Source organism: Mchenga conophoros, linkage group LG7 (assembly GCF_057382185.1).
Source record: "Mchenga conophoros isolate Kocher_MC1m ecotype Shallow Benthic linkage group LG7, M_conophoros_male_GT1.1, whole genome shotgun sequence".
Classification (NCBI taxonomy): domain Eukaryota; kingdom Metazoa; phylum Chordata; class Actinopteri; order Cichliformes; family Cichlidae; genus Mchenga; species Mchenga conophoros.
This window is the reverse complement of record NC_140532.1, coordinates 33,882,687-33,897,807: the sequence shown is the minus strand read 5'-3', so window position 1 is coordinate 33,897,807 and position 15,121 is coordinate 33,882,687. Positions and strand designations below refer to the sequence as shown.

Sequence of the window (15,121 nt, the reverse complement as noted above, 5' to 3'; positions counted from 1 at the left end):
TGAATTCCTTGCATGAGTGCTGACCTGATAATGACTCAGTCTTCATGTGAATACGTATATTCGAGTGCACCCGTTTAGCAATGGATATTTGGCCCAGATCAGCAGTTTTTTATAGGTCACATTTGGCCCTGACTGAGAGTGAGCCTGACTGCCTCAGCTCAGTCACAACTTTGCCTCATAGAAGCTAAACATCAGGTGTGCTGTGGCATTTTAAGCCACATCTGGCGTGATTTTTAGTTCACATTTAGCTCACAGACCATTTACCAGTATCATAACTTAGCTATAAGTTAGACGAGAACAGGTCCAAATGTGTCCCCTGCCTGAGAGGTGTTTGTTCTGTGTTGCCCTAACTGGTCACTGATGCTTTGCTATTAGTAGCACTTGGCTGGGGAACCTAGCTAAGCTGACAAGAATCAAACCTACTCGGACAAGTGTTTCTCAGACTACAGTATGTCTACAAGCACAGCACCAAGTCTCTATCAATTATTAAACAAGGCTATAGAAGCTTTATTGAGATGCTGTTCAGCCAACATTTACATTTAGCCCAGACATAAAAGAACCATCACGATGATAAAGGAATCATCCTGCAACTCAAAAAGCTCACTTGAACCATTGTTTCCTTATCCTTGTTTTTGTTTAGTTTTCTTGACTCAACAAATTATCTCTTCCTCTCCATTTTTGGTCTCCAATCACACATTTCAGTTCAGCCTGAGCCAAATCTTGATATTTCTCTTCTTTTTCTTCTTCTTATTTTCCGACTCACAAACGAGCGTAGGCAGTGACGGTGTCGCGAGCAACTGTCAGAGTGAGACAGAGAAGAGAGTCTGAACAGCAGGCTAGTATCTTCTCTCCAATAACAATTACATCAAGTGGTGTGTTAAATGAGGTGGCCCACGGTTCAGGGGCTAGGGCTAATCACTGCAGTCTGCTCCCTAAAATACAGCGATAATGACGGGTGGATGGGAGGATTTAGTTGCCGCCAAATGCCTAATTTAACCCAGGCGCATACTGTACGTGGAGAGAAAGGCACCATGAATGAAAAGAAAAAGGACATTTCTGACAAAAAAAACGGAGACACACATCTGTCTTACGTCTCCTTCCCTTTGGCGAGGTGTGGAGGTTAAAAAGTCATCTGCTTGTGTTCTCAGATGGAAGCCGGCCCGCGGTGAGGTGATCTATCAACGGCGGCTCTATCTCTCCTTTACGGCCCTCTCTCCATCATCACATAGCCGCAGTAAATCCTTCCTCAATCTGACGTGCAGCTGCTGACATGTGGTTCCTATCTAGCCATTTCACCACTGGCCCGGATTCAGCCGAGGTGGCGCTCATTGTCACCGCCATCACCGATCGCTGATCCGGGGTCAGTTGTAAAGTTCAGAGAGCAGGCCGGAGAAAGACTGGATGTCAGGTGTTGCGAAACATTTGATGAGAACGTGTTTGTGGACCACATGTTTCTTGGGATGTGATGAGGATGTGAGTTTATTGAAACCTTTGAAAGGGCGTGTCTGTGTATGTGAGGGGGCTTGGCTTTGTTTAATGCTGGTCAGCTGTTGGATAGCAGCTGGTGATATTTTTTTTGGCCAGTCCACCGTATTGGACAGGTCGGCTTCGTCCTGAGCCAGATTTCTGCTGCTCAGAATAATATGAGCCGGGTCTGCAAAAGTCACGTATGTGTGGGCGGATTTCACGTTTTTCTCTTAAATTTTGTATCCAGGGAGAATTTACCACTTTCAACAGTACAATATATAACTGTTGGCTTTACTTTGGACCGTTTCCACATTAACAACACTGAGTTAACAAAAAGACTTCATTTCTCTTACCTTCAGTGGTTTTTAGTTAACATTTTGCTTGCATTTTTCCAGAATTTTAGATACTGATGCCATATTTGTAGTACAACTATTCTCAATAGTACTGGGCTTCCCAGGAACCATTTCCCAATAATCCAGAGCTGCTTGAGTATATATTACTAGATTGTACTTTCTGTCACAAAACTCCCCATGCCGCTGCTTTTTGATTTATTTAAAACTTAAATGTTCATCACTTTTGTGGCCACAAACACTTGGAAAAAAATCAAGGCCTTAATTCTTCTTGACGTTATTCTTGTTAGTCACAAATCCGTCTTCCTAAACTTTTGTCTCCTGCTGCCTCTGTGTGCATCAGCATCAGCAGGTATGTATTCACGTGAAATTCTGGAGCACCTCTCACCTTCATTTATGCTCCTTAGCAGCAGGAAACCGCTTTATATGCATTGAAATTTGCCCACTGGAGGTCCTAAAAGATGGGCCATTACCTCACCGAGTGTACGACTCTCACTGCGCCGAATATGTGAAAGAGGAACATGGCCTCCACCGGCGCTGACACTGGAATGCTGCGGTGGGTGTGAATATGAAATACAGACTCTTAAGGAGGAGCGTGCGAAACTGAACCCAGGACTTCTAAAGGCGGCGCGTGTGAATCCGAGCCGAGGCTCTCTTAAGGCGGTATGCGCAGATCTGAGATAGTCTCCGGTTTGAGAGCTGATGGACGAGACTCTGACAGACATTCTGTGTCATGGGGATGAGGCGGAGGGGGCCTTTCAGGGGCAGATTGAGCGGACCAGGTGGTACAGTTTGGCGTTGGCATGCAGAGCACTCAGGGGATCCTTCTATGTTTAGCCTTTACATGATATTACATGTGCTGTTTTTTCTCGACCTGCTGTTGGGTGTAAAGTGGAGTGAGCCCACCGACGTCCTTACAATGAACACATCAAACTTTATGAGTCTTTAGAACTTTAGTAATCGCCCTGCACCAATTGGAACCTTACATTATAAAAGAAGATATAGAAAAACTTCATTAATTAGATTTAATTTAAATCTGATTTAACTAGTTTAGAATTTCTGCTTTTATTTTTCAAAGCTAAAATCAATGTAAATGAAGTTTGCGGATCATTTTGGAGGACTTCAGATCAACTAATTACATTATTTACAGACATCCCAGTATGCATCATTTCAGTTAGTTTCAATAAAATATATATATTCACCATTTTCTGGATTAATATTAGGGTGATGCTTTGTAAATTTCATTCGTACCTGTGTTTTTAGATTTCAAATATGTTTAACAGTTTTAGTGGGATAATCTTTTCCCACGTTTCTTCAGTTTTCAGTTTTGCAATAGCAATCACAAGACTACATCATGGATGGATGGATAGATGGATGACTGGTGAAATGATGTGACTCAGTTATTTTCTTCTGTATTTCCAGGAAACTCTGAACAACAATTACTCCCTACTTTTTTCTTAAAATCTTCAACACAATGAGTGGCAACTTAATAACTGTAGTAACACATTCTCAATTTGCCTTGTAATTAGTATCAAATTGCATGGGACTTTTGAAGTCTCCTAGTAATTTTCATCAGCAGCAGCAGGATGTTTCCAGACTTCTGCCAAAAGAAAAAAACAACCTCTATGCGGGGGGAAAACTGCTGGCTAATTTTTGTGAAATTAATTGGGAAAGATTCCTGGAAATCATAAGGGGAATACAGGAGCCATGAAATAAACTGTTCCCAGGTTTTTTAGCTGATTTCACCAGAAAAATCTTGAGGGACCACCATGACATGAGAGTCACAGTAATCATGATAATCACAAAAAATTATAGAGGCAAATGAACAGAGAAAACTGTGAGCAGTGCCTTTCCAAAGAAAAGCTTCTCAGCATGAATGGACAACAAGGATTTTGAGGAATGGGAACCAGTGGTGTTTCGAGCCTGTAAAATCCATTGAGACTGTGAATGTTAAATTGGGCCAAACAAACTCAGAAAGACACACATTCACACACAGACCTCCTAGTTTGTATAAAAGACCTGTGGGAGTTTTAAATCAGGGATGTGCTCGTTCCCAGTCCCCTCCTTTGCGTCCTTTTGGTTTTTCTCACATTATTTTGGCTTCTTCTTTCACTAGTTAATCCTTCACTCTGCCGCTTCCATTTTATCCTCTCTCGCTCTCTTGTCTTTAGGCCTCACATACAACCCTCCATCTCCACCCCTCCACCTCCAGAACCTTGAACACAACAATTTTTCCAAGCCTGAGTTTTTAGCATTTCACCATCTCCCCACAGAACGCCTATTACTCAGCCAAGTCAGCTCCACCGCACTTTGATGTGTGTGAGACCTCACTGGTGGATAAGTGCTGGTGTTGGTGTGTGTGTTTGCATGCAGTCGTAGTGGGGTGTGTGTGCATGTGTGTGAATGCATTGCAGGCTTGTCATGGGCGGGTGATTGAGTCCAGACGTTGTGGGCTCCTCTCGTCACCGTTGTCCCTCCCCTCCGACACCACCACCAACCAGTCCTGGTTGTGGGTTCAGAGTGTTTTGGGCCCAGGGCGGCCTGGAGGGGCAGGGCCATGGCTCCCTGGGGTGCAGTAAAGTGATAGGGCTGCACAGGGGGTTAGGATCGCCCCTGGGGAGCGAGGTCGGAGGTCAGAGTCTTGGCCTCGCAGTGGGGATCAGGGCCATGTTAGTTAAACATGCTTCAGGTGGGGCCTTCCTGTAGAAATCACTGCTGCTTAGGCTAGCTCGCATCTGGCTTTCTGTCTGGTTTGTGTGTGCACGTGCACTAGTTTTGCTTGTTTGTATCGCTGCTTTACTCCTTTGTGTTACTTTTTATGGCTAAACTTTCTTTTTTAATGTCCTACTTATATTAAAGAGAGTAGAAACAGGGATATTAGCATTGATATCCAACTAACAAGCCTAAATAAATACATACTAAGTATTTTTGCATACTACGTCTGGTGCTTGGACTCACCATACATTTGTGCTACATGAAATTATTAAGACAAATATGTTAAAGACAGAAATATTTGCCTCATTCTGCTGGAAAGATGGAGCAAGGAAGGTTTTTTCTCCTGGCTTCATGTGCTGACTGATGCTCCAATTCTACTTTAAGTTTTTGAAAATCTAGCCGCACGAGGCATGACGTTCGTGAACGAGTGCACGAATGGACCACGCAGTTTGTTTTCCATTTGTGTTTGGCACTTTTTCTGCACTAACCTTAAGGTCCAGAATGGAATAAGAAAAATAAAACACGAAGGTTTTTCAGAAAATACAACAATCATGATTTCAGCCTTTTCTTCCAAGAGTGTTATAGAGACGGGAAATGACTTTAACTGGTGGCCATAGATGTGAATTCTTTCATTTTAAAAAGAAAATGAGTCTTTTTGTAAAGTATAATGTTGCATTTTCTGAAATTTTGTTGTATTTTTTTTGTTTTGTGGTTATGATGTGGACCTCAGAGTAGAACGATATGTAGGAATGCTAAAGAGCCAGCTAAGGCTGAATTGAGTAAACGTTTTGGCTGATGTGTCTCCTCCTAATGTTCATTTAGCAGTCTGGCTCCTTGTTGAACATATTAAACTTGCAAAGTATTAAATTAAAGCATAGTTGTGTAATAGCGCCAAACCTGTTACGCAGCTATGCATACAGAGCTCAGAGTGTATGTCAGCAGTTGCTGGTTGTTGGCCTGAGGGTAGCTGTTGGTGAGGCAAGAAAATAAAAAACATGAAAAAACATTACTGAGGGATTTTTTTTTCTTAAGGATTATAAAAATACTTAATGACACAGCAGTGGCATCAAACATCTCTACATGCTATTCTAACATAATGTGGCCTCTTTAAAATAACTACTTTGGCTTTATTTTATTCAGTTCTAACTTTAAAAAGCTTTTTGTTTAATTGAATCTAATTCCTATGTAATTTCATTTTGTTAACTTCATAACACATATTACAAATTACCAATATAATCAAAAGTTTAAATAAATAATAGGGCTGGTTTAATGTGGATATTTGTTGATCATTTAAAGCAGGACAAAAAAGAAAGAAATGAACTTTATTGATTCAGTAAAGTCAGCCCATTAAGTGGAAGACAATGAAATGCCTGCAGAACACAAAGATGGCGGGGAGAGAGCGGGACTCCTGTCTATAGCAGCAAAAAACAGAATAAATGAAGCATGAAGCATTTCATGGGGAATTGACGTTTTTAAGAGACTTTTTAAACTTCACCTTCCATCCCTCAGCAGCTTCTAAGATGGACGACAGCGAGGTCAGGCCGTCACCTGGGCTCAGACACTGACCAAACACTGGTTCTCAAGCTGAATAATGGGCTGTCACTAACCCCTGACCTCAGCTCAGAGTCTAAGGTGTCAGATCGATATCAGCCGAGCACGCTGAGCGTCTCGTCTGACGGGAGGCGTCCCGGGATGTTCAGCCACTGAACCCTGCACGAGCGCACACACTCACTCCGTGTGCTCGCCACCAGAATCACGTGCACACGCGTGCCCATATCTGCAGCGCCTCGCAGATTGTTCCTCCATCCACTTGGGCAGGTGCTGATGGGACATATGCTAGCCGGGTTATTTTAACCAAACCTGCTGTGGGCCTCCTGGAGTCATGTGACATTAGAAGTACTTGTGTGTCTGCGCTCATGTTTAGTGCTTGTTTGCCTGCTTGCACACACTCTCAGGTATGTTTGTTAAAAGCGGCGATTCCATGGCTGGAGCGCTGTGTTGCTGTAAACTGCGGTCATGGAAACCTGAACAAGCATCTTTAGCACAGAGGGGGTTTATGAGTCGCTCTGTCGGCCCCTTGGGGTTTTACACTGACTGAATGATGGAGCCCTGCTGTGTGTGCGTCTGTGTGCTGACTCACACTCACCCCATGCTTCCATTGCTGCTTTGACCTCCTTGACACCAGAATAGCGCTGTCAGTAATTAACCTGCCTCATTCATGTAAGACAGGAGGAGAATCGCTTGTCTCACTCAGTTTGTGCACAGTCAGAAATACTCATCTGAAAGGGTCGGGTCACTCAGAGTCGCTCGGCAGCAGTCTGACCAGCAACAACTTGTTTTAAAAGTGGAATAATTCGCGATCAGCTGATCGCTCCACACGAACATCAATCAGAGTTTTATATTTCATTTCAGGAGACCCATATAGGACTCAGACTGTAAAAGTACTCAAAAAGTTATGTTTTTAAACTTCTATATTGAGCAGCAAATTAGCTGCACACATTAGAAATCTGCCCACGAGCTAGAATTGCATTCAGCATATATATAGTGAGTAATTATCTTAGTATAAATTATTACTTGGATATTAAGAGACATTCTGGTAATTTGCACTTGAGATGTAGGCAGGGATGCTGGAAGCAGGAGGGCTGAGGGGCCACTGGGGTTCCCGCTTCATTAGGTCAAGTAAGCAAACACAATATTAGGTCTTATGTTTAACATCAGAAGTTTAATTTTTTTTCTCCCTAATCTAATAAAGAGGACATTGCATTGTTGGCTACAGTGACTACAGTGAGTTCTCTTTGACGCGTTTGAGCCTTTTTAAATTGTTGCGAAGAGACAACTTTAAATTAAAGGCGCGTTTCAGGCCCCGCTTCATGTTGCTGTTCTGTTCTTCTGGAGGAATTTTGTAAAGTCAGAGAAAATAACCCTGATTATATCACACTGAGGTCATCGGGGTAACGCAAATTTCAGGCTGTTGAGTGTTGAGTTTGTAATAAGTGGGCATTTACCAGGAAAACAAGGCCTCTAATGGAAAAATGCTGCATTAGTCGCATTATGTGAAATGTAGCCTGTCTCATGCTTGGTTCCAGCTTTTCCATTTTCCAAGGAATGTTAGATTGAACATAAAGTTCTTTCCAAGAAATTAAAGATGTGAAAAATAAGGCTTTATTTAAAGTGTGCGTGTTTAGCAAACTAAACATTGCAAAACATCTTGGAAACACTATTTTGAGAGTTCAGCATCACCTTTAGTAATTAGTTTGTTCTCAAAGTTTGCGCTGGTACATGAAGTGCTCAGAGACAGGAGCTTTGTGGTAAGTTTGGTTAGAGTACGTGAAGCTTTACGTAGATCCTTGTCTGTCTGTCGGAGCTCCTGCAGCTGCGTTGAAGGACGAGTTAGCAGTTGACACAGTCAAGACCGCCAGGAACCAACGACGAACTGTCCGCTCTCGCTGCTCCCATCTCATCCAGCCTCTGTTCTCCCTTTCTGAACTATCTGAGGTGCCTTCCCACAAGCAGCAATGTGTTTTCAATCAGAGGCCAATTATTCACCTCCACTGGTTTTGTTCCCAGCAGAAAAAAGAGAAGCAGAAAACGGGGAACTGTCTATACTTTACAGGCTCCATTTTTCCCATCTCTCTGCTGTCAGCACCCAGCCGGCCTGAGCCCTCTGGCAGACACATTATGTGTTTAAATGCAGTCTGTGCCTATGTGAGTGTGTTTGTGAGTCTATGGACAGATGTGTGTGTATATAATTAGCCACCTAAGTAATGGTGGCTTTAACTTTCCAGAGGCGGAAAGCTGTGAATGATTGGACAGGTGGAGGGAGGGCGATCAAGACCTCCCAACCCTGAGGGCAACGGGGTGGACAGACCCCATCTGGTGACATCACATTATATGATCAGGACCTTATCGGGCCCATTAAGGGCTCCCCCTTGAGGGTGCGACTGGGAACTACAGACTCTGTGGAAAAGTAAGAAGCAGCGTGAGGGCTGCACTCTGCGGTTGTTGCATTTGCATCTTTCAAGTGTTTGTGTGACAGGAGCTTCATGTGTTTCTGTGGGCTCAAAGCATTGCTTCTTTTCTCTTTTTGTGGAATAACCCTGGGAAGCTGCCCCTCGTGTGACCCACCGTGTTCATTAGGAAAACAACAGGGCGGCTTTATCCTGTTCTCCTCCTTCCACTCGTCTTCTACTGTTTTCTTTTTCCCGATCAGGTCTTACCGTTTATCAGTCTTCCATTTGATTTTCTCCTCCTCCACTCTTCTGTTTTACCCTGTTTTCTTTGATAACTACTTCGGTTTATTTTCCCGTCTTTCATTTTGCTCCCGCTTCCTTTCTTTTGTTTAACCTCACTTCCTCCACTCCCTGTCTTTGCCCCCTCTACTCCCTCGTCCTCACTCCTGTTTCCCGTTTTGTTTCTCCAAGAACTTTCCAGTTTGTTTTGTTATCTCTGAATTTCCTACAGGGCAGTGCTGTAACTTCTGTGCAGTCAAGGTTGTGGCTACATTAAGAAATCTTCACGAGGTTGTGAACTTTTTGATGGGTGGTTTTAGTTCTTGTAGGTTTACTTTTACAAAGTTTTTACTGTCATTTTTTCAGTTTTAAAGAAAACATCTTTTCAGACCCAAAAGAATTAAACTATGTCAAAGAGATATGTTCTGAGGAAGGTAAAGGAGACGTGTGCAGACTAGGGATGCACTGATATATCAGCCCATTAGTTGACTTATATTGGCCTTTTGAGACATAGGATGATGTTTTCTGATGTAAGTGGCTGATAATTGTGGACATTTAGCCAGGATGAAGTCAGAGTGATGAAAAACTGAAAAACTTTTAACTGAAGATTTCTTTATTTCACTGCACAAACAGAAGAATAAAAAAGAATAAAAACAAAAATAAAACATCAGTAAGTGCATCAGTCATAGGTTAAATTATTTTAAACACAAATACCAACCCAGATTTTCACAATCGGTGCTTCCTGAGTGCAGACGGGGGTTTTTTTTTTCTTTCCTTTTATTCGTGGCAATAAAATAAAAAGTAAATACATATAGGTCTCACTCTCTGCCAGAACATAATTCCTGGCAGCAAAGAGAGGGCCTGAAACGTCATTTAAAACCCTCATGTTGGGAAATAAAACAGTAATGCTTTATTTACGGTCCTGCTGTTTCTCAAGACTTTCCTTCAATGCTTCCTGGAACAAAAAAAAAAAAAAGCTTTGTAATATGGGAGAAAAGCAAAAGCAAACAACGTTCTTCTAGAGATTCGTGAGCACCGTTGTTTGTCACAGAGAAAGAAATCAAACCTTTAATGCAATAGATATGAAAAAATCTGAATAGTGCAAAGGCACCTTTTCTTGTTTTCTTTCCTGTTTTCACACCCTTCCTCCACCTCTCGCTCTCTCTCTGTGTTGTGGTTTCTCTCTAATCTGGCTCGACCATTCCCTACCTGTGCCAGGCCACGGAGTGACACAAACACACCAGATGGGGATAGAGAAAGCAAACAAAGTGGGAGAGCTGACTGAAAAGAGGGATTATCCATAGATGTGTGCTTTGTTAAGAGCTCCGGTTACTGATTCATTGATTAAACCCCTCTAACTGGGCATGAGTAATTCAGCCAATCGGGGATCATTAATCCCTAAGACAAATGGACTAAGGTGCTTTTGTTTTGTTAATGGCTCATTATGACACATTTATAACTAATACTGAACTGTTGAACCAGAATTTTTTTTTTCCTGCTAAGGTCTAATCGTTCTTTCTGCCTCCTGCTATCAAACCCCGAAGCCTTGTTCAGCCTTCGACACCTCCCGCTGCTCAGAGCAACAGCAAAAGGAAAAACATAACTGTTGAAATTGCCTCGATCAGCCCTGTGAAGGCTTAATGACTCACTAAATAGCCTATAACAACAAAGCCATTTAGAAAAACGGATGAATAAATCTTTTTTGATGAAAATGAAGAAACCCTATTGCTGGTGACTGAGAAAGCAGTTGAGGCTTTTTAGCTGGGTAAAAGAAAAAGAAAAGTTTCTTTCACACGCTTCAGTCCAGCCCAGAATGGGGGTCCTTCTAGTCTTAAGTTAGATGAAGTAGAGATCAGAGCAGAGATCAGCAGGAGACAGACTTTGGTTAAAAGAAGACCCCGAAGGCAGCAAGGGCTGTAATTTCATTTATTCCACTACATCGCGGGTCTGCCGGTGCATTTATGGCTCTGCGTCTTATCAATATTTCACTTGTGCCACTCAAAAACGTCCGTACAGCCTCCATCTGGCAAACATCTGGCTCATCTGCTGGCGCTCTCGCTTCTCTCACCCCGCATTTTATCGTCTTTCGCAGTAAACACCTACAGTCCATATGCAGCCCGCTTTTCGCAGCACATGTTTGGCTCTGCTCGGAGCTAGAATCCAATCCTGTGTTTCACAGTCTGACCGTAAACGAGCAGCAGAGAGAAGCGCATCCAAGACACGAGTAAGAAACCGGTCATTCAAACTACATTTACAGGCAGGCAGGGGTGCACGCTGTTTCAGAGGGCACCCTCTCTCTGCTTAGAGTACATTTTTTGCCAAAAAGAAATATGTCAAGATTAAATCGTGAATGGTTTCACCAACAGCTGTTGATCGATCATGGGCTGTGAATAAAAGCCAAAACTGAGAGAGATAAAGGTGCCGCAACAAATCCTCTCCCCGACCCAGGTGTCTGAGGAATGTTTTGACACCCCACCCTCCCTAATCCCTATTCCATGCAATATCTTTCTAGTTTATTTATTGCAAACTTTCCAGATCATTTGAGAAGCACCCTATAATAAATAGCCTGTATTGATCTTTTATGGCTGGAAGCTTTGGGCAGAATTCAGACAGCCGTTCCAGCGAGCGGCATGTGAACTCCAGCATAGTTTTACACCCAGCATTTAAAGTGCAGCATTGTCTCGAGGGTGGCTCTTCTCTGTCGTTGTAGCTGCCCTGATGACTGAAGCACATTTTCTTATTGTCACATTGTTTGGCTCACATAATGTCACACAGTGCTGTCGGACTGTGATTTACAGCCCAAGTGTTGTGTCACTGTAACACTGTGGTTTGTTGCAGAAATTTCAACTGAATTTCTTGCAGGAAAAAGTTTAGCAAGAGAGCCGTGTGAGCAGCTTCTTACAACATCTAAATGTAAAAATTTATCACCGTGTGCCAGATTTATGTTCAACTGGATTATTGAAGTGAAAAAGAACATTTCTTGATTGATTATTGAAGAGAAATCAAGACATTTTCTGGACTACATACACCCATGGGACACTTCATTAGTTACACCTTGCTAGTACTGTCTTGGACCCCTTTTTGCCTTAAGTTTTCATGGCAAAGCTTCAACAAGGTGCTGGAAAGATTCCTCAGAGGTTCTGCTCCTAACTCACATGACAGCGTCACACGGTGGCTGCAGATTTGTCAGCTGCACATCCATAATGAGAATCTCCTGTTCCACCACATCCCACAGGTGCTCTATTGGGGATTTGGTGACTGTGGAGGCCATTTGAGGACAGTGAACTCATTGTTGTGTTCAGCAAACTGGTTTGAGATGATATGAGCTTTGTTACGTGGCACCTTATCCTGCTGGATGCAGCCATCAGAAGTAATAGTTGTGCTTCCACTCCAATAAAGAGGAGATGATGTATGCAGTGTTTAAACTTTCAAATTTCAAGAGAAACTTATTCTTGCATAAAGTCTTACAGTTTATATCCAAGAACAGTTTCACTTGGATAAAGTAGCTCCAGTTTATTCTAAATGCTGTTTAAAAAGCTTTAAAAAAGTGTGGAATCTAACATCCCGAGTGAACTTGTTGTTTTGATTCCCCTGCACTTAAGCACTGAAGAAGTGAAGTGAAAGCAAATCAGTCACTGGAGACTAATTTTACCACGCTTGCTGATGCTTGAAGTAAACTCTGGCCCCTCTTCAGACATGATCCGGATGTATCTGGAAACAAATACTCAAGCCCGAGTAGGGTCACTGTCACTTTCACAAACTTTCTCCTCTTTTCTTTCACAAAGGAATTAGTTAGAAACTCTTTTTAATCCTGACTAATCTTAGCTGTTACTCTGGGGTCGTGTTTGATTGACAGCCTCTGACACTTACAGGGGCACAGCTATAGTTTACAGCTTTGTAAAGACACAGGACAAAGCAGTCTATCCCACTGTGCTTCTGGCTGAGGACATGATACTGTGGAGCCGGCTGACCCCTGGTAGTCATAATATCAGCAAGCGAGTCTGAAACTAAGGCGCGGGGAGGCCATGCTGAGACTGCCAAAGCGCTCAGCTGGTGCTCGAGGGGGGAAAAAACTGGGAGAGAAAACAAGGCTTTGGTTTCACATTTGACCAGACTATAATTAGAGAGAGAAAAAGATTAGAATATGGCCGACGGTGCCACAAGACACCCACACACCCCGCTATCATGCATACACACACATCCACTCATTTGTGGCCCTTGCAAGCCCAGTGGGCTGGCCACTAATCCTGCAGCACATTTACAATCTGTAACGACAACCTGATACCCCCGGCAGGCCACGGCGAGCACACACGTCCCTTTATGCTGCTCATGTACGTGTCAGTAGCAACAGCTGCATCTAAAACCCTCCTTGTCTGTCTCACCTGGCCGCAGATCAGCTGATTGGTTTTCCCATTCCCTCGGTGAGGAGCAGAGACAGGCATAATATGTGATCTGTGGCCAGTGAGGGCCTGTGAAAAGTCAGGATAGAAAACCCCCTACGGTGCTCTGGTGAGTTCACCCATATCGGATCATCAGCCTGCCGCATGCTCCAGCACGGTCTCTGGCCCCATCTCCCCTGACGGTCCTCGCTGTGTCAATGAACAGAGGTGGAGTATTGAAGACATCCGCAGTATGTCAGTGATACTGAACCGCGGGCCATTAGCAGCTATAGAGACACATCCAGCCGGCTGTCCAAGCCTAATCTGTCTCCGCTAAAAGCCTCAGAAATGCAACCTTATACGGCGCCTATGGGAATATATGTTTCCAATAGCTCTCCTCAGGAATGAATACCTGGCATATGTCGCTATTATACTTTTTCCCCACTTCTTGTGTCCACTCGGTGTACAGTAAACACAAGGGGCTGTTTCAAGGCGAGGCTTGAGAACAGGCCTCGTTTTCTCAGACTCACAGATTCCACAAGGGGCTCCTACATCATGCTGTCATATTGGAGCTAATGAAAATCGTATTCTACGCAGGGATCCTCTTAGCGCTGCAAAAGGCACATGCTAACCAGGGGGATTAGTCCTGTAATGCTAGGGGACTTTAATTTCAGCTCCAGCATAAGTCATTGCTGCTGAGTACTAACATTGATATATGGCTTAGGAGTGACTAGCATGTGTCAGGAGAGCTTTCTGCTCAGGCGGGTGCCTTGCGGACGAACTCAGTTGAATCTCACAAGATGCTGGGGATGATTAAGGCTGACATGATGAGATCATGTAAACAAAACCAGAGCCTGCGTGCATCTTTTTGACGGTCCAGCCTGAGCACTTTTTCTTCAGCTGTGGCCTTGTTGAGTTGCCCAACTTTTCACCACTTGTCATCAGGTATTGCTTTATTCACAACTCTTTAGGGAAACGCATCATTGGTGAACATGATGGGTAGAGACTCCCCAAACAAATCAATAAATAACTTCCTGCACACTTAAACAGCTGCTCCTGGTGTACCCTTTAGCAAAGCACTGCTTCAGGGGATCTGAATGTTAAATGTGAAGAACAGCACAAACCAGGCAGCTGCAGAGAGCATGCATGCTCAGTGTATCTTCATTAGGCAAATACATGATTTGAAAGGTCAAGACCAGTAGTCACACTTTGTATGATGTTGCCAGGGGAATCATCTCTTCATGTAAATGTGCAGAACAATCATTACAGCCAATAATAAACCAAGTATGGTGGCATTATTGCTGCAACATAAAACCTGCCCTCACTCTTGATTATAAAGACAAATATTCCAAAAAGTCTTGCTTTTTTTTCAGTCATGTATGCCAAATGTGGTTCAGGATTTGACACTAAAATATTCCTCAGATAACATTTGCACAGTTGGCTTTTTTTCTTTATTATGGAATCAGGGACTTAACCTTGAAGGTTTGGGCCTGGTAAAAATCCCAGTGGGGTTTATAAATATTGTTGCAGGTGAAAAAATAAAACTGACGCTTTACCTGCCTGAATAAAGGCTCCCACATTAAACCACAGACAGCAGTTACAGTAATGTCACCAACTGATTAGTAACATCCTATTATGAAGAAACGAGATGTTTTCACTATAGTCATCTTGGTGTTTTGAAACATGTCAAGGGAGTGTTGGATCTGATTGTGAAACCGCATACTTACTGAGTAATGACTTTTCAACCACAAGTCGATAGCCAGTGTGCATATCGTGGACAGTCCTTCTTTCTTGCTCTTAGAATGACCAAAATGTACAGAATGGACTTTATTCATGACCCAAAATGAGTGACTGAGCCCATTAACTCATCAGGAAAGTGTTGAGAGGTTGAGGCTGAGGGTCTTTTTCCCATGGATTTCTATAGGACAGGAAGCCTTATTTCCCCCCACCACCACCACCAGCTGTATTGCCCCAAGGTGCC

General features: G+C 43.1%; 1 protein-coding gene across 2 annotated transcripts in view; it reads left to right on the top strand.

Annotated features, from left to right (window-relative positions):
- The window catches only part of LOC146570516 (ephrin-A5b-like), an 86,311-nt gene that overhangs the window by 53,342 nt on the left and 17,848 nt on the right, over positions 1-15,121 (top strand). The window lies entirely within an intron of this gene.